Source organism: Dermochelys coriacea, chromosome 1 (assembly GCF_009764565.3).
Source record: "Dermochelys coriacea isolate rDerCor1 chromosome 1, rDerCor1.pri.v4, whole genome shotgun sequence".
In the NCBI taxonomy this organism is placed as follows: Eukaryota; Metazoa; Chordata; order Testudines; family Dermochelyidae; genus Dermochelys; species Dermochelys coriacea.
In genome coordinates, this window is record NC_050068.2 from 15758702 (window position 1) to 15766190 (window position 7489).

Consider the following 7489-nt stretch of genomic DNA (forward strand, 5'->3'; position numbering starts at 1 on the left):
TGTTCTTGCTGCTGCTGTTACTCCTGGCAGCGGTCTCAGTCAGCATAGACACTGAAACTAGGCTGCTCAGTCTCAGTTCCTGTCTCTAACTAGGTTCACTGTGTGGTTCTCATGCACTAATCAGCTGCTGTTGTACTTACCTGAGGGTTTTATCCTGACACTCATCATAGATTTCATAGAATTTAATGCCAGAAAGGACCATTAGCTCTTCCAATATGATCTCCTGTATAAATTATATATATATATATATATATATATATATATATCCCCCTATATTGAGCCCAAGGACTTTAATTGGACCAAAGCATTTCAGTCCTCAGGAGAATAAACTGTTATAGGCCATTGGGAAAAAACAGGAGAGACAGCGGTGCCAAACTCACAGTGATAAACCAAAAGCTGGATTTCAGGCCTCAGTGACTTGGCAGTGTCCCAGAAATGAACCAACTCAGGATAAAACCCAATGATGCTTTGAAAAGTAGCATCCACAAGGCTAAACCTACGAGGAGTCCAATGACACCTTAAAGACTAACAGATTTAGTAGGGCATAAGCTTTTATGGGTAAAAACCCACTTCTTCATATGCATGGAGTGAAAATTACAGAAACAGGCATAAATATAGATTGGCACATGAAGAGAAGGGAGTTACCTTACAAGTGGAGAACCAGTGTTGAAGGCCAATTTAGTCAGGGTGTATGTGGTCCACTCCCAATAATTGGTGAGGAGGTGTCAGCACCAAGAGAGGGAAAATTGCTTTTGTAGTGAGCCAACCCCTCCCAGTCCCTATTCAAGCCCAAATTGAGTATTAAGTTTGCAAATGAATTGTAGCTCTGCAGTTTTTCTTTGAAGTCTGTTTTTGAAGTTTTTTTTGTTGAAGGATGTCTACATTTAAATCTGTCATTGAATGTCCAGGGAGATTGAAGTGTTCTCCTGCTGGTTTTCATATGTTACTATTCCTGAGGTCTGATTTGTGTCCATTTATCCTTTTACATAGAGACTGTCCAGTTTGGCTAATGTACATGGCAGAGGGGCATTGCTGGCATATGATGTCCATATATCACCTTAGTAGATATGCAAGTGAATGAGCCCCTGATGGTGTGGCTGATGTGGTTGGGTCTCAGGATTGTGTCAGTAGAGTAGATATGGGGACAGAGAAGGCAACAGGGTTTGTTACAGGGATTGGTTCCTGGGTTAGTGTTTTTGTGGTGTGGTTGCTGGTGAGTATTTGCTTCAGGTTGGGGAGCTGTCTGTAAGCGAGGATTGGCCTGCCTCCCAAGGCCTGTGAGAGAGGGGGATTGTTTTCCAGGATAGGTTGTAGATCATTGATGATGACCTGGAGAGGTTTTACTTCGGGGCCGTTTGTGATGGCCAGTGGTGTTCTGTTATTTTCCTTGATGGGCCTGTCCTGTAGTAGGTGACTTCTGGGTACCTGTCTCGCTCTGTCAATCTGAAAAACAGAGCAAGACAGATACCCAGAAGTCACCTACTACAGGACAGGCCCAACAAGGAAAATAACAGAACATCACCATCAATTTGGGCTTGAATTGGGACTGGGAGTGGTTGGCTCACTACAAAACCAATTTTCCCTCTCTTGGTATTGACACCTCCTCATCAATTATTGGGAGTGGACCACATACACCCTGACTAAATTGACCTTCAACATTGGTTCTCCACTTGTAAGGTAACTCCCTTCTCTTCATATGCCAATATATATTTATGCCTGTTTCTGTAATTTTCACTCCATGCATCTGAAGAAGTGGGTTTTTTACCCACCAAAGCGTATGCTCTAATAAATCTGTTAGTCTTTAAGGTGCTACCGGACTCCTCGTTGTTTTTGTGGATACAGACTAACACAGCTACCCTTCTGATACAAGGTTAAACCTAGTGTAGAGTGGAATGGAGAAGTGACATAGTCATGGTAGCACCCCTGATCACATGTAGGACTTAAATTGTTGTATAGCACTTCAGGACTGATCCTGCAAAACTTTCCTGGTGGGTGGCATGAGTAGCATGAGTAGATCCATTGAAGTCAAGTTAATGGGACTACTTGTTACAAGACTGGGCCCTTAGATCTGCCACCGTAATAAGTAGTCTTTAAATGCTGATGGGCAGAAACTAACCCGTATTTGCACAGCTCATTAGATTATCCAGTGAAACAAGCTGCTGTGGGAGATGGTGAGATCACCTTAACTGGAAATATTCAAGGGACAACTGGGCATTCATCAACCTGGGATACATAGGGATAATTAATCCATCCTGCCATGATGCACGGAGTCGCAGAGGGAGCAGATGACCCACCAAAGATGTCTTTCAGAATGAACAAATGGATGAATCTATGAAATCTTCAGTCCCCCAGGGTCTTTTTGTACAGCTCCACACAGCCTGTGGAGGAAATGATAACTATATCCAGCAAGCCTGTTTCTAATTAACTAATAATTATCTACAAATTGCTGTAATTATTGCCTTGGATTCCAGAGAAGAGAGCCATGACAACAAGATGAGCATAGTTTCCTTATGAGTGAAATATTTTCCTTGTCTTATCTTGAGTGCCTCGCTGCTGTGAGGCTTGGGGACTTTGCTTAGCTTTCTTTTTGAGAAGTGTGATAAAACTACTCTTGCTGCCTGGGAAGGGAAGTATTGTTTAAAAGGCATGCAAGGGTTTTTCTTGATCTCTAAATTTCTCTTATCTGCTGCTTTAATTCTGGACAGTTTTTTGGGGGTGTCATAAAAATAAAATCTGTACATTAAATACCACAGTGCAAAGCATAATCTAAGTACATAGATCATTTAAGTAAATGGACAAAATGAACCACCAGGGACTGAGTTGTGCAATGAGGAATAAAATCTAATACTTGAAAGGAGAGGCCAAAATCTTCCTTCCCATTATTGCTAACCTGGAAAAAAGGATAGGAAAGTTGAATTTATTCTTTGTATTGCAGCAGTGCCTGTAAGCGCCAGTCATGGACCATGACCCCATTGTGTTAGGTGCTGTACAAACACAGAACTAAAAGATGATCTGTTGGGTGGTTGCCATCACTTTTTTAGTGTGTGTGTATGTGTGGGGTGTGTGTGTGAGTCAAATCACTTTCTCCCCCAGTCTTAGCACTGCCAAAATCTAGGGCTAGTTGGACCCCTCAGTTTATTCCTTATTACAAACAGGGACCTTGTAACAGGGGGCTTTTAAGGGCCAGAGACATGGGGTCAGCCAGCACGCTTCACTAATGGATGCAGCTGAGAAGGGGACAGGTGTTCTCTATAAAGAGCTTCAGGAGTTGAGGTCCAGAAGCCACATAGGCTGCTGTGGGTGGTAGTCTCTCCATTGGGCTCTTTCTTGGAGACCTTATTAAAGGGACAGAATTATTCTGTTTGTTTCTTTTGGGTTTCCCCCTTGTTTGGAATTTTTACAGGATTTGGATTTGGATTTTTTTTACCCATTGTGCTAGGCACTGTACAAACCCACCGTAAGAGATGCTGCCTCCTCTGAAGTATTTAATTCTAAAAAGACAGGACTGGCAAAGGGGTTGGGGGAAGAGAAGAAAGGAATCACCCCCATTTTATGGATATAGAACTGAGAGACTGACCTGGCCAAGCTCTCACAGGGAGTCTGTGGCAGAGCTAGGAACCAAACCTAAATCTGAATCTTAGTCCAGTGTCTTACTTACAGAATCATGCTTCCTCTCAGCAGTTGTGCCCTTTATTCAGTCACTCTTAACTGATTCCCCTAAATGATACTGCTTGCTGCCAGTGTTTCCAGGACAGCCTATACTTTGGATAGTCTGTGCTATGTTTATTATGTTTATGCAGCTGCAGCATATTTGCCTGAAGTTAGTGGCCTGTAGATATGCAGCTATGAACATGTGGTGTCTTATTAAACAGAAACGAAAGCAGTTGGACCCTGGTCAGAATTAAGGCAGTATGGGTCCTAGGCTCTACCCCTATGGCCCTGCCTCCGCTCCATGATCCTGCCTCCCCTCATAGATTTGCAAGGGCAGCATAAGACCCCCTTATTCCATCCATAGGCGCCAACTTCTCCTGGTGCCAGTGGGTGCTCGGGCCCCCTTGCCCTGGCCCCACCCTGACTCCACCCCTGCCCCACCCTCTCTTGCCCCACCCCACCCCCATTCCAACCCCTTCCCCAAAGTTCCCACCCAAACTCTGCCCTCTCTCTGCCCATATTGGACCCCTTCCCCAAATCCCCATCCATGGCCTCACTTCTTCCTCGCCTACTCCCCTGAGCGCACCGCGTTCCTGCTCCTCCCCCCTCCCTCCCATAGCTTGTTATGCCGCAAAACAGCTGTTTTGTGGTGGCAAGCGCTGGGAGGAGAAATGGGGATGCAGCGCGCGAGGAGGAGGTGGAGGTGAGGTGAGCTGGAGAGGAGAGGAGAGGGGGCGGGATGGGGAACTGCTGGTGGGTGCAGAGCACCCACCAATTTTTCCCCATAGGTGCTCCAGCCCCGGAGCACCCATGGAGTTGGCGCCTATGATTTCATCCAGGAATGGCAGCAGACTCCCTTCACTCCTGAAGAGATGGGGAAACACCCCACCATTTACCCCTCGCTGCCAGGGAATATCTGCTTGAGTGAGTGGGCCAGGCCTGCTGTTTCTGTCATTCACAGAATCCTGTGCTGGGATGGCATTGGCAGACCAGTGGGAGCTTCATGCTCCTCATAGAATCATAGAATCATAGAATATCAGGGTTGGAAGGGACCCCAGAAGGTCATCTAGTCCAAACCCCCTGCTCAAAGCAGGACCAAGTCCCAGTTAAATCATCCTAGCCAGGGCTTTGTCAAGCCTGACCTTAAAAACCTCTAAGGAAGGAGATTCTACCACCTCCCTAGGTAACGCATTCCAGTGTTTCACTACCCTCTTAGTGAAAAAGTTTTTCCTAATATCCAATCTAAACCTCCCCCATTGCAACTTGAGACCATTACTCCTCGTTCTGTCATCTGCTACCATTGAGAACAGTCTAGAGCCATCCTCTTTGAAACCCCCTTTCAGGTAGTTGAAAGCAGCTATCAAATCCCCCCTCATTCTTCTCTTCTGCAGACTAAACAATCCCAGCTCCCTCAGCCTCTCCTCATAAGTCATGTGCTCTAGACCCCTAATCATTTTTGTTGCCCTTCGCTGTACTCTTTCCAATTTATCCACATCCTTCTTGTAGTGTGGGGCCCAAAACTGGACACAGTACTCCAGATGAGGCCTCACCAGTGTCGAATAGAGGGGAACGATCACGTCCCTCGATCTGCTCGCTATGCCCCTACTTATACATCCCAAAATGCCATTGGCCTTCTTGGCAACAAGGGCACACTGCTGACTCATATCCAGCTTCTCGTCCACTGTCACCCCTAGGTCCTTTTCCGCAGAACTGCTGCCGAGCCATTCGGTCCCTAGTCTGTAGCGGTGCATTGGATTCTTCCATCCTAAGTGCAGGACCCTGCACTTATCCTTATTGAACCTCATTAGATTTCTTTTGGCCCAATCTTCCAATTTGTCTAGGTCCTTCTGTATCCTATCCCTCCCCTCCAGCGTATCTACCACTCCTCCCAGTTTAGTATCATCCGCAAATTTGCTGAGAGTGCAATCCACACCATCCTCCAGATCATTTATGAAGATATTGAACAAAACGGGCCCCAGGACCGACCCCTGGGGCACTCCAATTGACACCGGCTGCCAACTAGACATGGAGCCATTGATCACTACCCGTTGAGCCCGACAATCTAGCCAGCTTTCTACCCACCTTATAGTGCATTCATCCAGCCCATACTTCCTTAACTTGCTGACAAGAATGCTGTGGGAGACCGTGTCAAAAGCTTTGCTAAAGTCAAGAAACAATACATCCACTGCTTTCCCTTCATCCACAGAACCAGTAATCTCATCATAAAAGGCGATTAGATTAGTCAGGCATGACCTTCCCTTGGTGAATCCATGCTGACTGTTCCTGATCACTTTCCTCTCCTCTAAGTGCTTCAGGATTGATTCTTTGAGGACCTGCTCCATGATTTTTCCAGGGACTGAGGTGAGGCTGACCGGCCTGTAGTTCCCAGGATCCTCCTTCTTCCCTTTTTTAAAGATGGGCACTACATTAGCCTTTTTCCAGTCATCCGGGACTTCCCCTGTTCGCCACGAGTTTTCAAAGATAATGGCCAAGGGCTCTGCAATCACAGCCGCCAATTCCCTCAGCACTCTCGGATGCAATTCGTCCGGCCCCATGGACTTGTGCACGTCCAGCTTTTCTAAATAGTCCCTAACCACCTCTATCTCTACAGAGGGCTGGCCATCTCTTCCCCATTTTGTGATGCCCAGCACAGCAGTCTGGGAGCTGACCTTGTTAGTGAAAACAGAGGCAAAAAAAGCATTGAGTACATTAGCTTTTTCCACATCCTCTGTCACTAGCTTGCCTCCCTCATTCAGTAAGGGGCCCACACTTTCCTTGGCTTTCTTCTTGTTGCCAACATACCTGAAGAAACCCTTCTTGTTACTCTTGACATCTCTTGCTAGCTGCAGCTCCAGGTGCGATTTGGCCCTCCTGATATCTTTCCTACATGCCCGAGCAATATTTTTATACTCTTCCCTGGTCATATGTCCAACCTTCCACTTCTTGTAAGCTTCTTTTTTATGTTTAAGATCCGCTAGGATTTCACCATTAAGCCAAGCTGGTCGCCTGCCATATTTACTATTCTTTCGACTCATCGGGATGGTTTGTCCCTGTAACCTCAACAGGGATTCCTTGAAATACAGCCAGCTCTCCTGGACTCCCTTCCCTTTCATGTTAGTCCCCCAGGGGATCCTGGCCATCTGTTCCCTGAGGGAGTCAAAGTCTGCTTTCCTGAAGTCCAGGGTCCGTATCCTGCTGCTTACCTTTCTTCCCTGCGTCAGGATCCTGAACTCAACCAACTCATGGTCACTGCCTCCCAGATTCCCATCCACTTTTGCTTCCCCCACTAATTCTACCCGGTTTGTGAGCAGCAGGTCAAGAAAAGCGCTCCCCCTAGTTGGCTCCCCTAGCACTTGCACCAGGAAATTGTCCCCACAGATTGTCCTCCCACAGATCACTGAGAGTTAACTCCCATGCATCTCAATGGGGTAAATTTAACCCCTTGGAACTATTGTTTCAGGCTCTTTGTAAACTCACACAGACGTCCCTGCATTGGTTACATGTAGGACACATTTTCAAGCTTTTCTTCCTGACCATGTGGGATAGAAACTTACTTTATTTTCCTACCCGTGATAACTGAGATTGTGCCATTATCACATGAATCTGGGAGCTGGGGCTCTAGGCACAGACCTATAATACCTATGCCTTAATCCAGCCCTGGTTATACCTAGACTACCTCCTTTGTTAAGGAGGGGCAAATTGAAGAAAACATTTCCTGAGAAGCTCAACTACCTACAGCCAATTTTCATGGCGTTCTCATATGAAGGAGGCCTTCCTGAGGAAGCCGTGATCTGGTGTGGAAGTTCACCATCTACAGAACTCATCTCCCAGGCAGGGG